At 51.7% G+C, this 13,240-nt stretch overlaps 1 protein-coding gene across 1 annotated transcript in view; it reads right to left on the bottom strand.

Annotated features, from left to right (window-relative positions):
• The window catches only part of LITAF (lipopolysaccharide induced TNF factor), a 29,962-nt gene extending 17,812 nt beyond the window's left edge, over positions 1-12,150 (bottom strand). Inside the window, exon 1 of the mRNA XM_069486919.1 lies at positions 11,919-12,150. The gene's annotated coding sequence lies outside the window, so the exon portion shown is untranslated. The remainder of the gene's footprint in view (positions 1-11,918) is intronic.
• Between the last annotated feature and the right edge of the window lie 1,090 nt (positions 12,151-13,240).

Genomic DNA, 13,240 nt, shown 5'->3' with positions numbered 1-13,240 from the left:
GGATGGGGCCTTTTTCCTCCCAGACCCCATCTCTTCCTGCTGAAATGACCAACAGGGAGGCAGGGCCCAAAAGGGGAGGAGGAGGACAGACAGACAGTGCCCGAGGCTGGGAATCCCCGTCGCACGACTAACAGGACGCAAAGGGCATCACACAGAACACCATCAGGAACTGGCCTGGTGGGGAAACCGAGGCCACCGGGCTCAGAGACAACGCAGGCTGGACGTCCCCGCCTGGTGCCCAAGATAACGTAGCTCTTGGGCTTTCCAGAAACACCTGCTTGTGCCTCCCTGTTATTCGCATCACCCATAATTTGGGGGACAGCAGGAATGGCGTGGATTGCGGCCCTCGGAACACCCAGGGGTTACTCAGTTAGGGAGAAGGCAGGGAAGAATGGGGGCAGGGTGGCACCAAGAGGGGAATGAGAAAAGGGTCAAAAGACAAGTCAAGATGATGGAATTATAAAGCAGGTCAAATCTTTAAGGGCACACACTCTGGGACCAAACCTCCTCGGTTCAAACTCCGCCACTTCTAGGCTATGCGAACCGGGGTGTGTCACCAAATCTCTCTGCGCCTCAGGTTTCCTCATCTGGAAAATGGGTTAACAACAGCACTTACACCGCCGAGGCTGCTGTGATAACAACATGAGGGGATGTGCCCAGAACGTGGGCGCTGCGGGTTGCTATGAAAGCGTAGCTGTGATTACCCGCAGGGAAGCAGAGTAAATCCCAGAGAGGGGGTGGCTTGCCCGAGTCACAGGGAGGCTTCGCTGTGAGAGGCAGCAGGAGCCGCCAGGCACGGGCTCCTGTTCCACGGCCCCCACCCCCACAGCTTCACAGGTAGACATTCACATGTTTGTCTAAAACCCCTGTAGTCTGAGCCTTCCAGTCCTACCCCATTGGGGCAGGCAGAGTGATACCCCCCAAAGTGGTCCACAGCCTAATCCCTGGAACCTACCAACATGTGACCTTAAATGGTAAAAGGGACTTTGCATCTGTGGTTGAGGATCTTGAGACGGGGGCATTAGCCTGGATTAGCCCGGGGCCCGTGTAACCACAGGGTCTTTATAAGAGGGGGGGCGGGAGGGAGGGGCCCTGAGCCGAGGAGTACAGGCGACCTCCACAAGCCGGACAAGGCAAGGAAAGGGGTTCTCCCCTAGAGCCCAGAGGCAGCGCGGCACAGCTGACACCTTCGTGTTAACCCAGGGAGACCCACTGCGGACGGCTGACCTCCTGAACCGTAAGATAATGAATTCGTGTCATTTAAGCCACTGACTTGGCCACGGGAAACACACCCAGCCTCACACCTGGGCTGCCCGGATGCCCCACTCACCGGCCCTGCAGATTCTCAGGGGGGACTCTCCCCTCCACAGTGGGGGTCCCTGGTGCCCCCAGCAGAGAACGGAGCCTCGCAACCTCCCACCCTGACCTTCAGGCGTCTGTCCGCCCACCCTGGCTCAGGCACACTTCAAGCCCCCGAGTGTGGCCATCCCTACACGCGAACAGGCCCTGCGGTCTCCAGAGCGCCATGTCCCCCTCTTGCCAATCCTGCACTGTCATCTGGCTCCTCTCCTGAGACCCCCCAAAATGGCTCAGATCTTTGCTTATCAAAATGTAAAACCAAGGCCGGGCACAGTGGCTCGTGCCTGTAATCCTAGCACTCTGGGAGGCCGAGGTGGGAGGATCGCTCGAAGTCAGGAGTTCGAGACCAGCCTGAGCAAGAGCGAGACCCTGTCTCTACTAAAAATAGAAATTAGCTGGACAACTAAAAATATATAGAAAAAATTAGCCGGGCATGGTGGCGCATACCTGTAGTCCCAGCTACTCGGGAGGCTGAGGCAGGAGGATCGCTTGAGCCCGGGAGTTTGAGGCTGCTGTGAGCTAGGCTGACGCCACGGCACTCTAGCCCTGGCAACAGAGTGAGACTCTGTTTCCAGAAAAAAAAAAAAATGTAAAAACGCAATTCCCCTCTGGCCTCAGCCCACGTCCCTGCTGGTGTCCTGCCTCTCCTCCAAGTCCACCTCACACACCCCGCACCACCGCCACCCCTCCCTCAGCCACCACCCCCTCCCAGACATTTCCTGTTCAGCCCCCCAGGGACCCTACCTCAAGCCCACCAAGCTGACCTCAGCCCTCCCCTGGACAACACCCTGAGTCCTCAGGTCTGAGAAGAGGCTCAGTCCTCCCAAGAGCTGGGAGATGCTGCGATACTCCATCGGGCTCACTACTGTCAGTGAGAAGGCGCATGGACACCCCGTACCTGCCCATGTGTCACCTCTGTGGTCCTCCTCCCCCAGGCCCCAGGCCCCAGGCAAATCATGAGAAAACTTGCCACAGAGGACCGGGCCAGCACTCCTCAAAACCATCAAGGTCACGGAAAACAGGGAAAGTCTGAGAAACTGTCATAGACCAGAGGACAACCAGAGAGACGTCATGACTGAGTACAACACAGGATCTTGGCACAGAAAGAGGACACTGGTGGAAAACTGTGACATCCAAATAGTAATGCACCAATGTCACTTTCTTAGTTGTGGTAAACGTCCCCTTGTGAGATCAGATGCTGGGTGAGGGCACAAGGGAGCTCTCTGTACTGACTAGGCAACTTTTCTGTGCATTTTTTAAGAGACAGGGTCTCACTCTGTCACCCAGGCTGAAGTGCAGTGGCACAGTCATAGCTCTGAACTCCTGGGCTCAAGGGATCTTCTCACCTCAGCCTCCAGAATAGCTGGGACTACAGGTGTGTGCCACCATACCTGGCTAAGGTTTTTTAAAAAATTTTTTGTTGGCCGGGCGCGATGGCTCACGCCTGTAATCCTAGCACTCTGGGAGGCCGAGGCGGGTGGATCGCTCAAGGTCAGGAGTTCGAGCCCAGCCTGAGCAAGAGCGAGACCCCATCTCTACTAAAAATAGAAAGAAATTATATGGACAACTAAAAATATATATATAGAAAAATTAGCCGGGCATAGTGGCGCATGCCTGTAGTCCCAGCTACTCGGGAGGCTGAGGCAGGAGGATCGCTTGAGCCCAGGAGTTTGAGGTTGCTGTGAGCTAGGCTGACGCCACGGCACTCACTCTAGCCTGGGCAACAGAGTGAGACTCTGTCTCAAAAAAAAAAAAAAAATTTTTTGTTGAGATGGGGTCTTGCTAAGTTGTCCAGGCTGGTCTTGAACTCCCAGCCTCGAGTGATCCTCCCGCCTCGACTTCCCAAAGCGCTGGGATTACAGGCATGAGCTACCATGTGTGGCAACTTTTCTGTACATTTAAAACCATTCTCAAATAGAAGATCAAGAAAAAAAACCCACAACTGATGCCACGATATCACTTTTCACCCAACCACCTCGCAAACAGCAAAACGTTTGGTAGCACACAGAGCTGGCCTGGGTATCGATAAACCAAGCCTCACGCAATGGAAACATCCACCAAAATGTAACATGCACGAGTCCCTGGGCCAACAATTCTTCCTCTAGCAATGTGTGTTGGAGATCACCCCGCACATGGGTGAAATGACAAAATGACAAGCATACAGGGTGTCCACCGCAACACTGCTGGTAACAGCAAAAGCCTATCCATCCACAGGGCACTGGGTAGGTCCGTGAGGGCCCACCCCACAAGGGAACGGCAAACGGCCACCAAAGCAGAACAGGAAGAGTTTTATGTACGGAAATGCGATCATCTCCAAGATAGAGCACAGTGCTGACCGCATGCCGCCGCTTGTGCGTGAGGGAGGAGGGTGTACATACGTCTTTATATAACGTGCATACACGTCTCCAAAAGGATAATGCAAGAAACATAACATCAGGGCCTACAGGGAGGGAAGGAAGTGGGCTGGGGGAGGCAGTGGGACAAACGCTTTTCACTTTTACATTCTGCTTGCTCTTCTGTGTGTTGAGCTACAGCAATAGTTCATATTCACCAAATAAATTACATGTGGTTTTTTTTTTTAATTAAAAAAAAAAAGTCTCCTCTGCCAGCCCATCTCTGCCCTCCCCAGGCCTCCCTTCCCATGTCCTTCCCACCTCTGAGTGAAAGTGGCACCATTGTCACAGCCCTTTGTCCCAGGACTGCATCTCCTGCCCCTGCCCAGCACCTGGCCCTGGGACCCCCGTCTCTGCAGAGTGATTAAAGCTGCTAATGACATCCATTTGCTGAGAAGAGTCTCACTCTACCACTCCCACTATATCATCCCACAAATTTGTACTAACAACATCCTATTCATCAACATAAAGTTCTTTTTTTTCTGCATTTTGTGCTGTGATCCATTTTTCATCCGGGAGGTTGTGAAGGCCAGTGGTGGGCAAGGGACTGGGGTGACAGGGACCCTCCCTTGCTGGCCTTCGGGAGACAAAGTTGGTACACGGGGCGGGGATACAGCAGAAGATACAAAGGGGAAACTGAGCACAGTCCCTAAGGGCAAGTGGACAATCTGGGGACAGGGCGAGGGCAGAGCAGCAGGTGGGGAGCAGGGTGGGGGGGTGTCAGAGGAGCCTTCACACCACCACGCGGTGGGCACCAGCCTGGGTTTTGGGGGGACCCCACACAAGGATTGTTTCAACAACCAGCCGCCCGAGACTGACTTGAAAACTTCCCAGAAGTATTCAACTCCTGCCAAGAAGGAGAGTCCAGATTCTAAAAATAAGCTTCAAAACCTAAAATACCGGGAGAAACCACCCACGGCAGAAGCGTACCCCACAACCCCCGTCTGCGTAAACACACATCAAAGGACTAACGGCCCACAGCCAAGGGTGTCTTCTGCCCAGATCACACAAAAACATGTCTAAACACAACAAAAGCCCCGGGCTCCATGACTTCTGGTGTTGGCTCACTCTGACCCACAGCCTTCTTAAACATCCCCCCCCCCAAAAGGATCTTAACCTTTTTCTCAAATTGATCCCACATTCCCCTCTGCTTTCTTAAAGTCTGGAGAGAAAGAAAACAACAGCAAACCATAAGAAAATGCTTGTGTCTGCATTCTGTGGTTTGATACCACCCCAGGCTGCTGACAGCCCCATCCCATCCCTCCAATTAGCCGATTCAAAGCCTCTGCAGACTTGGATGCCAGCAGCTCCAAGGTAAGAACTCTACGTAAAGTAAGAGTTAATAATTTCCTCGGGTGCCTCCTAAGAGTAAGGAAAACAAGCTTGGGCATCTGCTTTGATGATAAATATCTGCGTTCCTTGGGAGTCTTCTATTTGCTTACTTCCTCGGGTCTGGCGACATTCCAGATGACTGCAGGTAGTCTAACTGTCCCGTCTTTGAAATTTCCAGAAAACAACAGGCTTGCCTCCAGCAAGACTTAAGGAGAACGTGAGAGCAGGGTGGTGGCAAAGGTTACCTGTCACGTTCTTTGAAGGCCCATTCCACCTCCCCGGGCCTACCCCACACAGCCCAGCACCTTAGCTCTGTGTTCCTCCCCCCAACACCCACAATCCCAGGGTAATCATGAGAAAAACATCAGACAAACCTGATGTGAGCGAAATTCTTCAGAATCACTAATCGGTACTCCTCAAAAGTGTCAAGGTCATGAAACACAAGGAAAGACTGAGAAACTGTCACAGCCATGGAGGCTGGGGAGACGAGGTGACCAAATGCAATGTGCCACCCTGGATAGGACCCCGGCCCAGAAAACAGGACATCGGTGGAAAAACTGGTGAGCTCCAAATAAGGCCTGGAGTTTGGTGAATAGTAATACACCCACATCAGTTTCTTAGTTTGACAAACATACCACGGTGACGTAAGATGTTATAAATGGGAGGAAAAGGCGCCAGGCACCAGGGCTCATGCCTGTAATCCTAGTACTCTGGGAGGTTGAGGCAAGAAGATCTCTTGAGGTCAGGAGTTCGAGACCAGCCTGAGCAAGAGCAAGACCCCCGTCTCTACTAAAAATATAAAGAATTAGCCAGGCATGGTGGTGCATGCCTGTAGTCCCAGCTACTCAGGAGGCTTAGGCAGGAGGATCACTCCAGGCCAGGAGTTTGAGGCTGTAGTGAGCTATTGCACTCTAGCCCGGGGGACAAAGCAAGACTCTGTCTCAAAAAAAAAGGGGGGGGGGTAGGGTGGGGAGAAAGGGGAACTGAGAGAGAAACTCCCTATCCTAACTTTGCAACATTTTTGCAAATTGAAAAGTATTCTAAAATTAAAAGTTTACTTAAATGCCTCCAGGGATCATACTTACAAACGAATCAAATAGGTGTTGGGGCACACCACCCCAAAATAATGACTGTAGGAGAAAAGATATGCCAACCTAAGGATGTATTTCTTTGTCATTCTGAGAAACTGCAGACGCAGAAGTAGCTCTGAAAAGCTGTCCTTTTGTAAAAGAAATTTAAATCTACAGGTCGAGCATGTCACATCTGAAAATCCAAATCTGAAATGTTTTGAACATAGACATGATATGAGACTCAAAGGAGATGCGCACTGGAGGATTTTTGGATGTGTGATTCTCCACCAGTAACTATAATGCAAATATTCCCAAATCTGAAAAAATCCAAAATCTGGAACACTTCTGATCCCAAGCATTTCTGAATAGGGATGCTCAGTCTGTATGAAAGAAAACAATTGTCACAGGAATCTCACGAGCCAGGGAAGAGCTATCACAGGAGAGGCCATCTTCACCTGACTTCTTACTATCTGAGGGACTTTTTATCTGCATAACAAGACAACCTTTGTTCACCAGACATTTCCTCCCCCTCACTACCATAGGTAACCAACTGCCACTCCACTCGAGAGTCCCCAGGCCCCTACTCCTTTCTGAAGCTCAGCCATATTATATAAACTTCAATCACCTGGCCTTTCTCTGAGTCTCAGATTTTGTGCAACTCCCATGAGTATAAAAGGAATAAATTTGTATGTCTTTTCTCCTGTTAATCTGTCTACTGTCAGTTTATTTCGTAGTCTCCATTACTGAACCTTCAGAGGGTAGAAAGTCTTCCTTCTCCCCTACACGGGCCAAGTGTAAGTGAGGGAGACACAAAGTGAAGCGTAACAGGTGGAAGATCACACCCCAAAGCACTCAAGTTCATTTAAAAAAAAAATTTAAAAAGTTTATTTTTGGCCGGGCGCGGTGGCTCACGCCTGTAATCCTAGCACTCTGGGAGGCCGAGGCGGGTGGATCGCTCGAGGTCAGGAGTTCGAGACCAGCCTGAGCAAGAGTGAGACCCCGTCTCTACTAAAAATAGAAAGAAATTATATGGACAACTAAAATATATATATACAAAAAATTAGCCGGGCATGGTGGCGCATGCCTGTAGTCCCAGCTACTCGGGAGGCTGAGGCAGTAGGATCGCTTGAGCCCAGGAGTTTGAGGTTGCTGTGAGCTAGGCTGAAGCCACGGCACTCACTCTAGCCCGGGCAACAGAGTGAGACTCTGTCTCAAAAAAAAAAAAAAAAAAAGTTTATTTTTTAAAGTACATTTTGGTTAAATACTGAAGATGAAGTGGGAGGGTAAGAAGAGAGTTTCTAATATTTCTCACTGGGGACGTTAAAAGGAGAAAAGGATACCCCAGAATTTCACCAAAAGAACAGGTTTTGGAGGCATTTCCAAAACTCCCAGCTGAATATTTTCATATTTATGACTGTGCACAAATCCACACTCCCCGCTCTTTAAGATGTAGATTTCAAAAACTTACACTAAGGAACAAAAAAAAGAAAAGAAAAGAAAAGAGCTTACAGAAGCAGAGGGCAGAACTGCGGATAGTAGAGAATGGGGGAGGGGAGGAGAGAGAGGTTGGTTAATGGATACAAAATTACAGCTCGGTGGGAGGAATAAGCTCTCCTGTCTGTAGAACTGCAGGGCGAGTGTGGTTAACAGTAAGATAGTGTAAATTTTCAAAAAGCTAGAGAAAAGGATTTTGAACGTTCACAGCACAAAGAAATGGTAAATGTTGGAGAGAATGGATACACTAACGACCCTGATTTGATCATGACATATTGTATTCATGCATCAAAACATCACTCTGTATCCCACAAATACGCACAATGATTACGTGTCAACATAAAATAAAAAATGGCCAATGACTTTTTTAAGAGGTTGAAAATAAGAGCAAAATATGTTTACTCACACTAAGAAAAAGAAAAAAAAAAACACCTCCCACAAAGTAGTTTTAACCACATGTGGGTGGTAAACTCTCCTAAAAATATATCCTCATGGCGTGTATAGTGCTAGATTTAGGTATCAGATCAACACATAAAAGGGCAAGGCCTTCAGAAAGATAAAGCAGCTTTTTACCCACCAACTTAATCCTCTAAGATCAATTCTTCCAGGAAGAAAAAGGAGAATTATTCAATTCTGCTCGTGCCCCCACCCCCAGCCCGAGAAAAGGAACACTAAGCAGGCACCATGAATATGTATATCGCAGAAATGACCCCAGAAAAAAGGGATTCCTTAGGCAAAAAAAGGGCACTCACATGCAAATTTTCAGGTCCCCCAAGAAAATAGCCTAGTTTGTAAACAAGCTGGAGAACCAACCGCGAGGGTCAAAAAGGGCTGTCTTTTAGGATTTAATACTTTTCTGGAGGAAAATGTTCTTTACAATAATGTCAGCCTAGCGACTCCCGACTACAACATACCCTAAGGAACTAGTCAAACTCTACGTGTATTAAATCGATATTGCTTAAAATTCTTAACCTAAGGCCCGTTGGCTGCCAATTTTTAAAATATAAAGATTTTTTTGCAACACATCTTTGTTGTAAATGGGATTTAACATGCATGTAGTTCCAAAAAATGTCCTAGGTGAATGACGCTCCTTAAACCGTAAATGAGGAGGAAGGATTTAGACAAAAGGGGAGGCTGGGACCTCCAGCTGTCTTTGGGAAAGGAATGGAGAAATTGTTATTTAATCCCAAACAAATTCAAATTCAGGGTTCTTCAGTAAAAATACAGAAGCTCGTAGTGAAATTATTTCAGACAAATGTTTTCAAATCCCATCTTCTGAATTTAGTCTGTTTCTGCAGGGTGCTACGTTCCACGAGTCACAGATAATGTTACCAGAATCTCAAAGCGGGGTTCCAATACGGCATAGCTACAAACGACAGTCATTTGGGGAGTGGAAAATGCTTCCATGGGGGGCCGAGCTGCTCCCCCACAATCAGAGCGGGCAATTTCCCTCTGGATTCTTGGTGAACCCACGTCCCTGCTTTCCACACGAATGATGGTTTTTGATGCAACGGCGCAATGAGATCATTAATAAGTCCGCATTAGGATACAAAATTGTATGAAACCTGCTTACAGTTTCGTAGAAAATAAGCACAATGACAAAAACACAGAAGCCGCCCAGGAAGGAGAGCTGGTGCGAGCTGTTTTCATTCCCATGGTGAGATTAGGCCGGATTTCCTCCTTTATCTTCCACATTTTCTGTAATATTGTTATTTTTTTAAATATCCATCAGTGCATCATCTATGAATAACCTCACCGGATTCAAGGTTAAGCCAAGTCAACACTAAGCTCTCAACCGTACCCAAGGCACACAGTCAATTCTAAAGCTCCACAAACTCACGAACTAAATAGCCTCATTTCTCCATCACCATTTTCTCTGAGGCCTCCGGTAATGCTACATTAACTGCGCATCTACTAAGATTTGAGCAGAGAATTGCCCCCATACAAGCACCTTCTGTAATATTTCCTTTCTTCTGTCCATGCCTTAAGCCCTATGAAATCAGACACAACTCTTCTACCAAAATAACTTGAGGCGAAGGGACAGCTTCATTAGCTACAATGGTGTTATTGCCTCTGTCCAGAGTGTCAACACAGGCTCAAACAATATGACAAAATTATAAGGACCCAGGAAAGTACGACTTGACCTCAAATAACAATTCTAAGGCAAGTAAACACCAATCCAGTCCAGAACAGGCCAAGTGTGGCACCAGAGGCACCAAAGCATGTGTGCGCTGCAGAAACACAGAATTAAGGCCTCTAATTACCTGATAGACCACTCGCCCACTGAGCTGTTTTCACAGCAGTGAAAGCAAAAAGCAGTCGCAGTCCAAGGCTCCAGGATTCCCTCTTGTGGATCTTTTTTCCACCCTCACTGGAGCTTTGGGGAGATTCACCTCCAGTGGGAGAAGTTTAAGTCCCTGAGGGGCATCAGCCCATTCTCAAAGTGGCATTACACACACCTCTGATTATCAGGGACGGCCAATGGCAACAAAACAGGCACTGTTTACCTTCCTTAAAATTAACTTAGGCTGCCAATACCTTCCAGCGCCTGCCTCTCAGTGAGGTTTCCATTTACTGTCCTCAATGCTGGGAGTGTCTATACCTTCTCTGCAGCTTTGCTGAGACCCTCCTGCTTGTTGGAACCCTGTCCAGTCCCTTCTGCCACATGTGCTCAGGCCTCGGGCTTTTCCACTGAACTCTCCTTGACTAACCTAGCTCGCTCTTCCCCACCCCTCTCCAGCCCCTTCCAGAGTTATTAATACAAGGGAATTAGCAAGCACTGGCTTTTCCACCTGAGTGTGTTTCTACTTTCCACCCATTGCGTAAGTCCCTCAGGACCAGGAGCCATTTCCTCTGTGTCTTTCACAGGACAAGGGTAGCTAGCACTTTATTTCTCCACTGCCAACCCATAAAAGGAACTGAAGGAACAAAGAGAACTGTGGTCACCAAAGGCAGCGAATTACATCAATCTAGTATTTCAGAAGCTTAAGAAATTCATCCTACATCTTAGATCAATCACCAAGTCACTTAATCCATGAAAACATTACAAGGATACTTTCTCATGTGAGAATAAAGGCATCTATTATTAATGCCTTAAATTAACAGAAAGAAGGAAGATGGGCCTCTCCCATAGATCTACAATAAATGTTTCTTAGAGGCCAGGCGTTGCGGCTCATGCCTGTAATCCTAACACTCTGGGAGGCCAAGGTGGGAGGATTGCTTGAGGTCAGGAGTTTGAGACCAACCCGAGCAAGAGTGAGATCCCGTCTCTACTAAAAAACAGAAAAAGTTAGCCGGGCGTGATGGCGAGCTCCTGTACTCCCAGCTACTCGGGAAGCTGAGGCAGGAGGATGACTTGAACTCAGGAGTTTGGGGTTGCTGTGAGCTAGGCTGAAGCCAGGGCACTTGCCCAGGCAAGAGAGTGAGACTCTTGTCTCAAAAAAAAAAAAAAAAAAAAGTTTCTTAGAGAGCTTGGTGCACATTTAGACCCCAGAACGAGGGCTGGCTGAGAAGAAAGCCCAGTGCACCATGGGTGCTATTCTATGCCAGGTAGAGCAAGTCACACGCCCTCTGGATTCTGATCCAACCGATAAAGCCAAACGCTGTGGAATTCCAGATACCAGCGTGTACCTCTCCCTGCAGGGATCCGGGTTAGTCCTATTGAAAAAGCCACTCCGAGCAGGCTGGCGGTGGGGGGAGGGGGCAGGTGAGGCAGGCAGACACACACTAGCACAAATCATGGCTTCCCTGAACAGGACCCCGACCTGGGCTCCAGGCAGCCCTTGAACTAGCACAAGGCCAAGGGGAGGGACGGCTCCCCTTTGGGAAGACTGGCAGGAGCTCCAAAGGCCCTGTGGCTTCCGGAAACTGTAGATTTCCCAGTGACCACAGCTCAGTCCAACAGCCAGGGACAACAGCTCTACTAACTGGAAGCACTAAACCGACCAGAAGACCAGCGACGGTCCGACTGGCCTGAACCCCTCCGCGTGGCCCTTCCGGAACACACCCATTTCCCCATCTCCTCCTCTACCTGACTCGGAGCAGGAGCTGCGGGCAGAACACCGACGGACCGCACTGCCCCAATCCCTCCTGACCTGGAAACCGGGAGGGAGGAGGGCACTTGAGTAGCCAGGCGGGGGGAGGCGATGTCCCCTCTGCGAAGGGTCCCCAGCCTGTCCCACTCGCACCTGCCCCGCCCGCGGTGGGCGGCGTCCGGGCTGAGCGGGCGCGGCGGACAATAGAGGAGCCCTCGCTCAGGATGCCCACCTACCTCGCGGGGCAGGGTCTGGCTAGCCCAAGGGCCACGTTCCGGGGGCCCCCAGGCCTCGGGTGTTCATCCAGGGTCTCGTGTGGCACCCACGGGGACAGGGGCAGAAGCGCGTGTACCCCGGCGCCTGGGAGCTGAACTGATGCCGGCGGCCTTCGGAAATGCGTTGGGGTTTTGTTTGTTTGTTTCGTTTTGGTTTCAGAATCCCCGGGTGATATAGTTCAGGAAACCTCAAGTTTTGAGACCCGCAGCCGTTAGAGCGAATCGCGCCTTTTCCTGAAAAGCCCCGGGGGCTTCCTGTCGGGGAGGGACCCCGCGGGCAGAGGGGTGCGTTCCGGCTGGGCCCCGACCCCGGCACGCGCGCCGAGCGGGCGACCCGGCCCGGCGGGGCGCGGGGACCGAACCCGACTCGGAGCAGCGCCCGGAACGGCGCGGGGAGGCCGGCCCGGCCCCGAGCGGCTCGCGCGGAAGGGCTCGCCGGACCCACGCGTCCCCTTCCCTTCCCCGCCCCGGCACCCGCCACCGCGCGGCGCCCCCGCCTTCGGGGCGCCCCCCGCCGAGGGCGCGGCGCCCGGGGCTCCCGGCAGGTGCTGGCGCCGCGGGACCCCCGCTCCCGGCCGCCGCCCCGCACTCACCGCCGCCCGCGCCGCCTGTCGAGCCCGGAGGTCTGAGCCGGCCGCGCGGCGGGCGGGCCGGGAGGAGGCGGCGGCGGGGGCGGGGGCTGGGCCCGCCGGGGCGGAGCGCGGCCGGCCCGGGCTTCCGGCTTGTCCCGCCTCCGCGCGCTGCGGGGACCGGCGCCCGCACCTGGGTCCCCGCGCCCTCCACCCTCCGATCCCCCGCTGCCCTCCGAACGCCCCAGGTTACCCCCGAGCCCCGCTCCAACCCCGGAGCCCCCCAGTTTCACCCAGACCCCCCGCACGGACCTGGGATGCCCCTTCTCCGATTCTGCTCCCGCTCGTCCGTGCCGACCCCGAGCCCGGACGCCCTGTCCCACCCCTCCCGACTTGCAGCCCCTGCTCTCCCCAGTCCGCGGGGTCCCCACCTCCAGGCCTCGCGACCACCAGCCTCGATCCCGTGCGGAGGCGCTCCCGGCCCTCTGGAGGGCGGCCGTTCTCCCAATACAGAAGCGCCCAGACAGCCCTAGACACTCCCTGTGCCTCTGGGCAAGTTCCCCGCCCTCTCTGGGCTCAGTTCCGGGTCTGTACAATGGGCGTGAGAGCCGTACCCATCTCGTAAGGTCTCCTGAGAATTAGCTGGGATCTTGGGGCTTCGCACAGAGTTCAGTGTTAAAGCTCAACGGCTGCCACTTCGTGTGCCCCCGGGGT

This window comes from Eulemur rufifrons, chromosome 14, assembly GCF_041146395.1.
Source record: "Eulemur rufifrons isolate Redbay chromosome 14, OSU_ERuf_1, whole genome shotgun sequence".
Classification (NCBI taxonomy): Eukaryota; Metazoa; Chordata; class Mammalia; order Primates; family Lemuridae; genus Eulemur; species Eulemur rufifrons.
This window is presented reverse-complemented; position numbering and strand designations above follow the sequence as displayed.